The sequence below is a fragment of the Triturus cristatus genome, chromosome 9 (genome assembly GCF_964204655.1).
Source record: "Triturus cristatus chromosome 9, aTriCri1.1, whole genome shotgun sequence".
Lineage (NCBI taxonomy): Eukaryota > Metazoa > Chordata > Amphibia > Caudata > Salamandridae > Triturus > Triturus cristatus.
The window spans coordinates 1,049,050,533-1,049,064,167 of NC_140592.1; positions in this window are offsets into that span (position 1 = coordinate 1,049,050,533).

Below are 13,635 nucleotides of genomic sequence, written 5' to 3' on the forward strand. Positions count from 1 at the left end.
AAATTCATAGGTCAGAGTTTTTTTCAAGTAACAATCCCTTCATGTGTGACTTAGGTCAACATTTGGGGTAACTTGGCATTTCTCAAGCGGCCTAAAATAGGAGTTTCTGCCCAAAGTGAGAATTCTGAGTAACTGTTAATTTTTCAAGGTGTATTACTACATGGTGAATTACCTCAGTATTTACCAGTACATATTCGGCAGGTCATACCTGCTGAAATTTATGAAAATTACTCAGGTAACGCCACGTTTCTTGATAATTCCCTATTCAGTAATGGATAGTTCAGAATTTCTAATTAAATCTGCATCCTCAAATGACTGATACCCTGTGTTGTTGGTAATTTCCTGTGCAAAAGTATAATATTGGGATTTCCCATGTGGTTGGAATGAGGGCCTACGAGGTTTCAAAGTTAAAGAATTCACATTGCAAATCAAAATCTAATGACATGCTGAGCCTGAAAAAACCATCTCAAAACACTGCACCAGGTTAATGAAACTGTTGGCTTCAAATCAGCATTTTGTACTATATTTGACAACAACATTCTGACAATACACACTGCAAGAAACGAAAAAACTTAAGATTGATTTACATGATTCTTCTTATAACATTAGAGTCATTCTACTCCTATTCCCATAGCTTTAACCATGCAAGATATCTGTATATAAAGACATTTATCAAGTTCTTGTACAATAGTATTAGTCATGGGTGATCTATTTGTCTCCGTTATTGGTATGAAACATAAAGCATATTCAACTTTAATATTAGCTTCATCTGCAGGCTTTTACACATCTACAAAACAAATGATCATCATGCATGTGCACGTGGTGCCTATCTGGTGTTACTTCCAGTAATACTGAAAAGCATTTAGGAGATTGTGCACTTTCTTAAAAAGTAATGTTTATTGGCACTTGGTAGAGTTTGAAAATATTCTTTTTGCATATTTTCCTCAAGTAATGCAAGTAATGAAATTGCTTTTCAGTTATTTTCCCTAGATGCGCCATCATGACTAGACTAAACAGCACCAAGTATTCAACATGTTGGCAATTTTTTATTGTCAACAGTTCTCCCTAAAGCAATTAGGCATTAACATTTCTCTCCAGTATTCTTCTTTTCACCTGATCACATATGCATTTTCGTCATCAATAATTTTTCATTTATTAAACAATTCAAGTTCTTTCCAATTGGCAAAGCATTCAAAATATTCTGTACTTCTTTCCAGTGAAGACAGAATTAAGCTATGTTTTTTTATAGTTCTTCCATTAATTTTCAGTATGTGATGTAGTAATTGCTTGATTTCTTTTTCCATTTTTGGAATTACTGTTTGTTACCTGTATACTGGAGAAATTACCACAAATGTAAACTCATAATACTTACAGGTTTAATTTTTTACAATGCAGTTAAAATGGGTTATCAAAATAGCACAATACACTTTCAATAAATTATTTTCCAATTACAAAATCATAATACAGGATCTCATTGGGATAGGTTGATCACTCGTGGTAAAAAGAAGTTGTCAATTGTTTGCTTTCTAAACAAGCTTGAGCCAATGAAAAACTGAGATTCGTCAACAGTTAATATTGTAACCCATTTCCATTAATTTTATCTTGTAATGGTGAGCAGAGGATTGTCCTGTATTTCCTTTCATATGAATTTGATTTCTGCATGTGGCTGTAAAGGTTAATAGATACATGTTATCCTCATCTAGAACTGGGTCTTGAGTTTCAAACCACTATTTTGTGAATGTGAGAAATCCCCATTTTGAAGTAATATCTCTTAATCTGATGGATGTCAATATGTATTAAAAAGACCACTTTACCTGTATCAATGTGTGATAGATCCACTTTACATGAATTTCTGGCTAATTGACCTTGATGGGTGTTAGAGATAAGTATCCCTTAACACTGCATCTCTTCCTACTGGCATATGTGTTTCATTGTGCTATGTTATTGCTTATGAAAACTGTAGAGCAGGTAATCTTGACACTAAGGTGCACATTTAGAAATAAATTCATAAACATATTATCTTAAATCACAGCTTAAAAGTTGATGTTTGAAGCTTACTTACATTTTGTATTTGCAAAATGTTGGGTCGTACTCAAAGACGGGTATGAAATGGGAAGCAAAAGCAAATAAGGCTGTGCCACTAACATCACACTAAATCAATAAGATGGGGAGGGAGAACAACTGCTATCTCTGCCTGGTGGTCCCTGTTAATATTTATATTTATTATAAGGTGAGGGGTCACCACTGTATAGTTATAGTTAGGTCAGAGATTCCATAGGAAGCGTATTTTTGTTTCGCTAATAACTTTAGCGCTGTTTGATGATTCTTCAAAAACTTTCCGAAACAAAGTTGATCCTCCTCAGTTCCTTACTGGAAAGATTCAGGGTGATTAGTCAAGTGGGGGCCAAGCAAAAGGAGGGTCCCAAAAACAACAAATTTGGTAAAAAGTTAGAACTTTACTCAGAAGACGTGCTTTTTATTATTTGTTGTAAATCCGTTCAGTCATTTTTGAGAAATGTACGTTTACAGAGGTGATCAGTGTTCTCATGAAGGGGTTAAAACTATAGTCATATCATCCAAAGTAGTTTAGCACAGGACCTAGCCAGAAGCTAAACACAGTGGTGGGGGGATTGGGTGCCCAGGGGGATTTTGGTCTCCGGCCGTCTCTGCAGCCAAACCCAGGCTGAGCACAGCCAAAGGCCATACGCAGCAGTAATTGTGTGCCCCCAAGAAGTTGGAGGCCCATTGGGGTTGCGTATAGGGCCTGGCCAGAGACCATACCCTGTGCCAAACCTCACACTGTGTGTTGCAGAGGATGGGCACCCATAAGGGGTTGGGTGCAGGGCCTGTCCAGGATCCAGGCCCTCCTGCAAATTCCAAGCTGCAAATTGGCAGAAGAAAATGCTCAGCAGGGTTGGGAACCCACAGGGGGTTGGGCACAAAGCCGGATTGGAGGCTAGGCCCTGCAGCCAAACCAACCCTGTTACATGGACAAAGCCGATGAGCAGCAGAGGTGAATGCAGGGGGCTGGGGCAAACCACCCACTGTGCACAGCCTTTGGCTTAAAATTGATAAAAACCTGGAATTCACTAAAAACCTAAGGCTAAAGTGACTTTATAGTTTAGTATAGTAATAAGATCTTACCTTAAGTTTAAAAAAATCTGAAATTCATATGAGTGATGTAATTTGAGATTTAATCAGTGAAGTCATCAATGATGTCGTTTAATACATAAATAAAGTTGATCATGAGCAACAGAAAAAGGCGTCTCTTGACGACAATTCCACACTCCCCTTAGCAACTGACTGGAGTCTGGAACACCCATTAAAAAATGCCCACAGAACTACAAGATATAACACAGAATGAACTACATGGAAGATGCCTTCCCCCTTAAGGAAAGCAAAGAGGAAATATATGTGATAACAAATAATAACAATATATAGTGCATCCTTTAAAATAAAACAAAATCTTTCAAATGTTAGGGTTTTCCAGCATGCCTCACAATTCTGCTGCTCCGCTCAACTGAGTGACCAATATGTGTACTATCACAATGCACAGTGCACTTTAACGTCTAAGTTAGTAAGTGCATTTGAGTTACTTCTTAATTTGCTAAGCTTTAAACATATTTCTGGAATTCATAGTGGACCCTTTTTTCGGACTTTTAGAACTCTGCTTGAGGTTTTTGTTTCTCCAGTAATTGTTTTAGCAAATTGTATTTCTTTTTGCCAATGTAATGATTCCAAATCCTTTGAACTTATTTGTACTGTAAATAACTGTGTATGATAAAGCTGTATGCTTTTTATGCAAGTTGTATATGTTTTTATGGTGTACTTTTATGGTTCTGTGAAATAAAGTGGATTGATGATGATAATACTAATTCTGACTTTCTCTTCCTGGAAAAGCCCTGTGCCCATCTTCTTCTCCATTTATCGTACCTATACCGTTACATGAAACACTCATTACTTGAACATTCTTTTCACTGTTAAATAAAAAAATCCAAAATTATCCTATCACCAAAAGTTGTCCCTGAAGATATGTTATCACTTCTAGCTTTACTCATAGTGCTAGACTGTACCTTGGCATCACTTCTTTACCTCCACCATTGGCTGTGTTCAACTCATATGACATGTTTGGATTCTTGAATTATCTTGGAGCTAGAATAAAATGTCAAAGAATTATTCCTACGACCTGGTGGCCTTCTTATTCTTGCGACGTCCTTATCTGAAAATCTGTCTCTAAGACCATTTTTAACTAATCATACCTAGCTTTACTTTAGTTTGCACTTCTTTTACTCTTTCACACACATCCTTCACACTCCATGCCTGTCTTCTTCTTTAATATTCAACTACGATATAATCCACTCAAAGGATGTCTACCCCTAAGCAACAAAGATTCTGCAACCCCAATAGTCTATTGGAGAGTATTGTGATAACTCCCAAATCTTTTTGCAACCGCAACTTTAACATCCGCTCTGAAAAACTAGCCAACTGAATTATTTCATTGAACAGGTAGTTCACTCTCTCCGCCACGCCATTTTCCCACGGGGCTGTACAATGCTACTGAGATATGCTTGAAGCCCAATGACAACAGGAAAGAATCCATCATCTGAAATTTAAACTGCATTCCATTGTATGTGACTAAATACTTTGGCATACCTTCCTTATGTAAAAGATCTTATAAAACATTTTGCTTTGGGTTCTCTTAAAAATGTATAGGAAACCCACTTTGAGTGGTAGCCAACTAAAACCAACTGTCCCTCATGCTTCCTTTTCGACAGTGCATAGAACCAAAGAAATGTATTCCTAGTTTCTCCCATGGAGATTCTGGAAACTCCACCGGGCATAAGGGAGTATTATGGGTACAAGGTGATTTGTCAGCCAACGTGCAACCTTCGAAACCCACAACATACATCTCCACTTCGGTATTCATTCCTGGCCACCAGTAATGTAATCCAAAAATTTTTTTAGGTCCAGTCATGCCTGTCAAGATGTCCTTGATGGGCAAATTTCAATTAGCGACCTCTCAGCTGCTACCAGCAATAATACATTTCCCCTGTAAAATTAGACCACCCTCCACAGTTAATTCATCCTTGACTTTGTGTAAAAAGTTTGACTTCATCACACACCGATTATCTTTGAGCCATCCTTGTGTAATACATTTCTTGAGTAAGGCTTGTCATGCATCATCACTATCATTCTTCTCCCATTCCTGTTAGAGACTAACCCCTCAGCAACCAGCACTTCATCTACCAAGACCACCACTCACTGCACTTCAACCTTATTTTTGTCTGTGAAATTGTCTAAAAGACAGTGTGAAAGGAAATCAGCCCTGGAATTCTTCCCACTAGGGATATGTCTTACTCTAAAGTTAAACTCTTGCACTCTGCATAGTAATCCGATCAATTTGGGACTCGCCTTGTTAAAGTTCACATCACTTCACAAATACACCAAAGGTTTGTGATCAGTAACCAATGAAAATAGGTTGAGAAGTGAATGGTTGCCCATTACCAGGCTAATTCCTCCCTCCTTATTGTACTATCATTTTTTGAGCACTGAAGGGATGTCTGGATGCAAAGGCAAATTAAATGTCTGGATGCTTGCTTTACTATAACCATTTGGCTTAATACGAGCCCTACTCCAACTCCACTGGTATCCACAGTAAAACTGATCTGGCTTAATATTTAAAGGCATGAAGTGCTGGATCACTTATTATCAATATCCTCTATACATTTTTCAGACTCCTCCCCCACAAGAACATTTAGCACTGCTCATCAATTGTTATCTAAAGGGTTCCGTCTATAAAGCACATTTGTCTGCAATTCTTGAATAATATTCAAAAAGACCTAGAAACAATCATAATTGATCTTCGTCTACAGGTGCCAGAGCATCCTTTACAGCTTCAACCAGGTCTGCCTTTGGTTTTATACCTTGCACCAAACTGTGATTACCTAAATATTGTACCTCATTCAAGAGAAACTGATACTTTTCTTTTTTAACAGAGATACTGCTTATCAAGATTGTTGTACACTCTGTTAAGGGTATGAAAATGTGCCAGTTGCAAGTCTTAGCACTATCCCAAAAGCTCCTTGATCCCTCCATCCTAAAATGTTATAGCCTCTCTACGCCACATAAACTTTTGAGTAAATGAGCCTGTCCCCATGTTGAATATTGCCAAAGAAATAACCCATTATTTCTATTTCAGATCCTCCAGAAGCTACAGTTGTATATCTGGAGGACATAAATTATCCTTACTCCATTCTTTCATGTACAATTTATCTGCTATAATGGTGCTACACGATCCAATATCCACTGTAACATCAACTTTCACAACCCCAATTTTCACATCAGAAACTGGCTCGCCTTTCTTTCCAGGCTTTTCTCCAGTCTCTACCATTTTAATGGAGAGAACCCTTCTTCCTCTGTCAGTTATGTTCTCTTTTTTCCATCAACCTCCAGTTGCTGCTCATTTACTAGTGCAACCTTTTGGCTGTTCTTGCATGCCCTATTGAATTGTCCAACCTTTCTGCACTTCATACACGTCTTTCTGAAGGCAACACAAGTATTGGAATTCTTCAAGTAACTCTCTGATCCACACCAACTCAAACTACTTTTCTCAGATTTCTCCTCGCTCGTAGAGGGATCACTAGAGTAGATATTTATTCGGAAAGCAATTGCATTTACATTTATTTTCTATTTCATCTGCCTGCTTAAACATTGCTAATTCTCTGGAGGCCATGACTGATTTCTCTATGCCTCTTGCAATTTTCAGTGTGTCTTCCAGAGTGGGATTTGGTCTGCTGTCTGTGCAATTGACTACTAATTGATCTCTTACATAATTATTCAAAACACCATCAATCTCACATGTAGATGCACGTATCCTCAATTTATCTAAGAAACCATCAATCGATTCATTTTGTTGTTGATGTGTAAAGAACCTCTGCCTCTCTACAATTATACTTAAGTCTCTTTAAGATGAGTCTCTAATGTATTGACAGCATCAGTAAATTCATCCAAGATAAGCGGTGCTGGAGACGTTATTGCAGATAAATGATAAAAAATCCTTTGGATCTCAGTGCCCAGACACTTGTAAATATTTACCCTTTTCCTCAACAGATCAAACCTAGTACCATCAATGGCAAGTATGTAACTATCAAAGGATCTGTACCATTGCTTCCAGTTACGCCTGGGCATTCCAAGTTTAGCAAGGAATGATGTAGATGCATTTACATTCTGCATTTTCAATAAATATCTCCACTTGGATATAAATTGATAATCTTTGTCAAACAGTGACATCAAAGGTCAAAAATGAGAGAGAGCAAAAAATCTGCAAGGATAGAAACAGCCAGGTTTGAACTATGTTATGAATAAAAATGTATATTTTAGGCAAAGTTATACTTTTTTCCCCTGAATAAAATCCAGTGACCAGGCACATTCAAGTATGGATAATATAAAGCGTTTCTGCCAGCACAGATCATATATCAGCCAATTCTTGACAAGATTTCATTGATCAATGAGAAGGTGCTTTGAAACCATCCAATCCTATACTTCATGCGAAAATGATTTGCTCAGTAGCCTACAGGGAAGCAAGCTGAAACAGATGGCTGAGTGCAGACTCTGTGGCGGTGCAGTGAAGAAACCATCAAAAAAGACCTCTGACCAGGCATGTGTGAGTTGCACTGTGTGTGACAGCTGTCAGGTAAGCAGACACAGAGAACAAATTCAGCCGCCATGCTGTGAGACTCGAGTAGGAGCTTGAGAGCTGTCGTGCACTGGGAGCTCGAGAGCCACTTAGTTATGAGTTATTTGAGTGGTGCTCCGCAGTCAACAACATCACTTTCCAGGCTCCTCTCAAAAACTGACAAAAGTTTAGAATGCTCATCAAGAGATGCCCACAGAACTACAAGAAGGTTCTAAATGTTAAAGCAACAAAGCATGAATTCCCTATAACACCATCGTTAATTCAGAGATTTAAGAACACTGGAACACCCTCCTCTTTCTGTTATGGACTGAGCACTTTGAATTCTGACTGTTCATGAGCCTGAGCTTTTTCTCATTCAGAGAGCTCACAACCCCCTTTGTAGGGAATCCACCTTTTCTACGTGGTTACCCAAGATTTTTAACCTTTTGTAGAAACCTATATTTTTGCTAGCTTTAAAACTCTGCACATATTACCCCTGCTAACAAGTAGTAAAGTGCCTGTGCTCCCCTTTAAACATGAATGGCCAGGGATGATTCATCTGAAATCAGCAGAAGGGTGGGGGCTGTGCCCATTCCATTGACACCTCACTGTAAAATTCGACTTCCCTGGTCTGTTGAGCCACATAGAACACCTAGAGTATGCTTGAAAGGGGAGAGAAAGGATTCAAGGAAAATTCTTGTGGATCCACTGTTTGGTTGTTGAAAGACTCAGATTTTGTCCTACCACACGTCTGTCTCTGGATTTGCTGTGGGAACCAGGGGTGGCTCCTCAGTTTGAGCAGAGGAGCATCACCCCACAGGCCAGAGGTGAAAAATAAAATGGCAATAAAATGTATTTATTGAAATTTTATTTTTCAGCAGTCGATCCGTCCTGAACTGAGTGACAGGATGGGCGGGGCCAGTGCTGTCAAGTGGCAGAAGAGAGCTGTGCGCTTTAAAATGCTCATGTCTCTTTGGCCAGTTGTATTGCAACGGCCAGCGCGACACACGCATGTTAAACTTCTCTAAACCAGCTGTCTTATACAGCTGGGTTAGAGAAAGCACACACCTCCAGTGCTCGAGAGCACTGAGGGAGGCCTCTCCAACTAATCCTGGCTGGTGAGAGCAGTGCAAGGATTGTTTAGGGGAGAGATGACTGGTGGAGGAGGACGTTGCATCGCGCCTCAAAGCAAGTGTTTTATTTATTTTATTTTTTGTGTCCCTCCTGCCCCAACCCCACCCCACCGCCCTTGGGAAATGGCTGCCGCCACTGGTGGGAACATTAGCTGCCTTGAACATTATTTGGGTGCTAGATGTATCCAGGACAAAGTAGAGGTCTCCAAAGGTCTAAAGGTCTCCAAATGTCACTTGACTGACCTCCTGTGTAATCTACAGGGCCATAGCAAGTTTCAAGTGGCCTTATCCTGGAAGTACCCAGCTAACTAGTGGCAACTAGACCGGGACTGGACCCTGCTGTTGGCTCCTCGCTGACACCCTGTGTTTCTCTATGAACCTCTCTGAGGTCCTGGGAGCTTTATGACTGTGCTCTAATGGTGGATTGGGACTTAACGGACTAAACCAGAAGGTAAAGGTTTTGACCAGAAAGAACGTGGTGGGTGTATCCAACCCATGCTCCATCGCGGTCAACCTAGAATTGGGCTTACGTCCCAGTCTACCGTGACCTTTGACTATCAATTGCGCTTTGGGCTTTTTGATGCTATTTCTCCTTAACACTTTACAAAGCCATAACTCTGGATTCCTTATTGGAATTTTGTTGTTTTGGGGTCACTTTATTTATTAAATTTTACTCTGTTTTCCTTATTTCATTTGGGATTTTTATTGCTGTGCACTTTGACTTTAATAGAGATTTGGTACTGAATAAATTGTGGCTCCTCAAACTTTTCTGTAATAAGAGCTAGGTGTGTTCAATGAAAAACATCTCAAGCTACTAGTATTAGTGTAGTAATAGTGACCACATCAGACACAACTCATTGGTGGCCACCCTATACAAGATAACCTGCAGTGATCACCTCAGTGCATTAGGCATGGTCGCCAGCAGTAATATCAAAAAGGATTAGTGTATTTCAAATGCCTTTTCATGAGTAGTAAATAACAGACATAGCTGCAATGTCCCTAGCACCAAGGTAACAATATTATTAAGCCTCTCCAACGCCACATGATTTATCACTCAAATAGCTTCAAAAATATTTTGGAAATTCAGCCATTTTTCTCTAAACATCTGCTGAGGAATACTGAAAATACCTCAATTTGCGTCTTGAATATACAGTTTTCAATTCTAGTATAAATATAGGAATTCCGCCAGCAAAAGGTTTCTAATTTAGTAGGCTGGCCTGTGCTCAGGAAAGCCACTTATAGGTAGGTGAAGATCAACCAGTAGCTCAGAAGCTATTTGTTGTAGAAGCCCAACATAAACACTTTACACATTGCCCTAAATTAAGCTTGTTTGGTCTGTGCCATATCTACCAGGGAATTGAGATCAGGTTAATTTAGTGACTTTGAGGGTTCTTTCAGACAAGAGTTTGGATTATTCCTCCGGGTGGATAATCAGCCACTCCAAATAATAATCAAAGTTCTCGCATTCCTATAACAAGAGACTCTGCAAATCCTGGCCTGATACTAGGAACGTAGAGAGACCAGAGGATACTGCAAAACCATAACAGAGAACATGTTATTGGGGACAATCTTTAAGTGAAATTAGTGGTACTGAGAGATGAAAAGTAAAGAGTATGGTCTGTGTTTGAGATACACAGTATTGTACAGTAAATGTGGTGTAACAATAATATGGATAGGGGCGCTCTGATCTAGAATCTTAGTGCATGAATTCTTTTAGAAGCATTCATTGTAAGGAGATATATAGACTCTTATTCACCTTGTAAAGAGCTCCGCTGCCTTTTGGCAAGGTCTGCGCTATAAAAATACTACACAGATACCTTCTTCTTACCTTCCTCATATGGTTCTTCTCATGAGTGTTGGTGAAGGGTGCATAAACTTAGCAATGCTGAGTGAATACTTACCGCGCTTCCTTTTTTTGAGGGTACCAGCGGCGACAACCTTCTGGAAGGACCTAAAAGAAAAGGAGAAAAAGATAGAGTGTACAGGACAGACAATATCCATTTGACCATGCCAGAAGAACAACTCAAGACAGCAGTCGCTCATCTTGTTTTCACGTTGAGAACCTAAATAAAGTCTCAAAATTACAAAATCAACCCAGCCTCCATGTCCATCTATTCGCCCAAGCGTCCTACGCATATACATACATGTTAAAGAGAGATGCAGGACATTAAGGGTAAAGTGATGTGAAAATCAGGGAGCACACGATCATTCTTGTCTCGTATCGACATGCTGTCCTGTGCTTTGTAAGTAAGTGATCTTTATGGCTTCTCTTGAGTGGTGTTATGGAAGGTACTTGCCTGATGTATGGTGGCAAGGAATTCCAGATCCTTATGGCCCTGCCTGAGAAAGAGTAACTAGTAGTTAGTTGCTCGAACTGTTGGGCTTCAAGCTGCAGAACTATTTTATTTCTCAGTGATCAGCCACCACTGGAGATTGCGTGCTTCCAGCGGCAGCCATTTAGGCGTCAGCAGTACTAGTGCAATGAGCTTGCATTTCTTTAACACAAGGATGAGCCAAGCATCAGAACCGAAGAGTGTTTTGTAGGGAGCCATGAATGGCACTGAGCAGCGTGTTACCGTACATAGTTCTTAATATTATTCTGTACTAAACTGTCAGCTTTAACTTTGCTCTCTGGATAAAGGGTTCTGAATACTGTCCCATTGATAGCTTGCATTTCTGGCTAGGTATTTGAAGAAGTGGGAATTGACATTCAGTTTGGAATCAGGGGTCAAGCAAGCCAAGAGATTTAGCAGAGGTGACAATTTTAGATAATGAAACAGAGGGAGGTCATGTAGTGAAGCCATTCTGTAAGAAAGCTATAGTTTTTGTTGGAGGACATTTGATAGAATTCAGTATTAAGTGGTTTACATTTTCATTTAGTTTCTCATATCAATTTTAATGTCACTGATGCAGGTTGTCAAAGTACAAATGTTATTTTTGTAGTTGATTTTTATGCTGAGCAAGAGCAGCATGTTGAACAAAGTAGATTTCATATTTCTGAGCATGCGCCTAATGATGCACTATGGATTTTAAAGATTAAAGGAATAAACAATTAGCCTTCAGGACACCAAATGGGACCAATGTGGATCAGAAAGAGAGTTTTCAACATGAACTCACATATGTAAGCTATGATATGATAACCAATACATGTATATTAACCCACATGCTTATAATGTAATATATAGACCAATGCACTTGTGCAGACCTTTCTTTGCAAGATTAATGGGAATGTGTGATGTATGGAAATGTTGAGTTACTGTCCCATGGCCTTTAGTATATTTCTGGTATAAATATGATTTATTTATAGCACGTGTAGAGTAATGTGCAATAACATGTCCTGGAACATGATATCTTGGACAAACCTGCAAAACAACACGTAACTGTACCCTCCCTAGTTACAACAACATGTAAGTGTCCTAAAGTATGGGGGCAGCTGACAAGTGACGTCATCAGTGCTTTAAGCGGAATGAAAAAGTTGGGGTGAGGGGACTTAAAATGGGTGTGGCTTATTAAGCGGCTTAAAGAAAACTTCCCAATGAGCGTGGCCTATATAACTAAGGGTGCAGTCTGATACATGCAAACTATAATCCTGTGCTTGACAAAGCATAATCAAAATCAGAGATATATATATTTTTAAATACCATTATCATTGACCATAAGCAAGAAGACATCTGACAAAGTAATTTTGAAAGTTATGTGGCAATGACTTGTGTATTCAGTTGGACTGAAATTGTACTTTAGGCTCTGGAACACCAATGGTAAACAACAGTATCCAATGTCGCTTCATCCCTGCATTGTAAAGGGGACTCACAGACACTGCGCTGCAATGCTAGTGTGTGACGGACAGGCAGGTATAGTTTTTCTTCAGCTGGACGACAGCAACAGAGGGCTTCTTAAGGCCCTGACTCAAAGTCCATTTTATTTTGCCAGGGATCAGCCCTAGGTGGACCTGGTCTTCTTAGAGCACTGGCCTTATGCCATGTGTGACACGTTGGTACACTTCTAACTTTTTATTAGGTCTTGCCTGCGAACGCAGCGCGAAGCGCTGCTGTCCGCCAGCGAGATCTATTGTTGCTGACTTGCCTCGAAAGTGGGACAGGAGATGGGCACGCGCAAGGCTTTTTGCGGATATGAGCCGGTGTACGCGCACGTGAACACGCACGTGCACACACGCGATGTGCACATCTCCTGTCCCGCTTCCGACGACATGCCAGCCCCGTTGGAGCGGCCCGCTGCAAGATGGGGCCGCTCAGAATTGCAAAAGTACACTTTCGCCAATATTAGCCCACACGGAGCACCCCCAGCCCTTCTTCACTCACCGGGCTGCTCTTCTGGGGGGGACTCCTCCTCGCGGCTGCAGCACTTCTGTTGCGGGGCTTCCCTGCACTCCTGGGAGCCCCGCGCTGCTGTGGTCATCCTCGGCCGCCGCAGTCTTCACCCGGGCCCCCTCCTGGGACCCATGGCTTCTCTTCACTCCGGCCGCCACCGCGGGGCTCTCCCTCCAGCATGGGAGCCCCGCGATAGCACGGCACGCCGGTTTCTGTTTTTGCCCGAGCAGGCCCCGCCCACGTCCCGGGCAAGGGCGCCCGACTTCCGACTTGAAGACTAGTTGCTTTTGTTATAGTACTATGGACACACGTCATAACTAACATTGGCATGGCGTTCTAACTTCTTCATTATGAATTGTTACTTAATGGTTTCTTTTTTCTCTTTGTGAACTTATTTGGTCTTATATTGTGCTGGTGACCGTTTGCTTTTATAAAGGGGCATCGCATTGAGGCTTAATGTTCTTATAGTTTGTTTGTACATCTTATCAAGGGCGCGGGG